Genomic DNA, 299 nt, shown 5'->3' with positions numbered 1-299 from the left:
GTCGTTATACTTGTCCCCATGGATAAACCTATACTGATAATGAATTATCAAGAACTAGTATAAAATCTGAATGTTTAATGATACTGGCACTTCCTTTGATTCGGTGAGGAACAGAACCTACATTCACAATTAAACTTGAGAGTTATCCCTGATAAGCCCTGATAAGCATTTCAGATAAGATTTGGTAAGTTAATAAAAGTATTTCTGATAAAGCTTATCATCTCGATTCAATGACGCCCATGTTACACTCTCTCTGTACACACAAATATTTGCGCAAATTACTGTTTTCAGCCTCTGTG

This window comes from Penaeus monodon, chromosome 20, assembly GCF_015228065.2.
Source record: "Penaeus monodon isolate SGIC_2016 chromosome 20, NSTDA_Pmon_1, whole genome shotgun sequence".
In the NCBI taxonomy this organism is placed as follows: domain Eukaryota; kingdom Metazoa; phylum Arthropoda; class Malacostraca; order Decapoda; family Penaeidae; genus Penaeus; species Penaeus monodon.
This window is presented reverse-complemented; position numbering follows the sequence as displayed.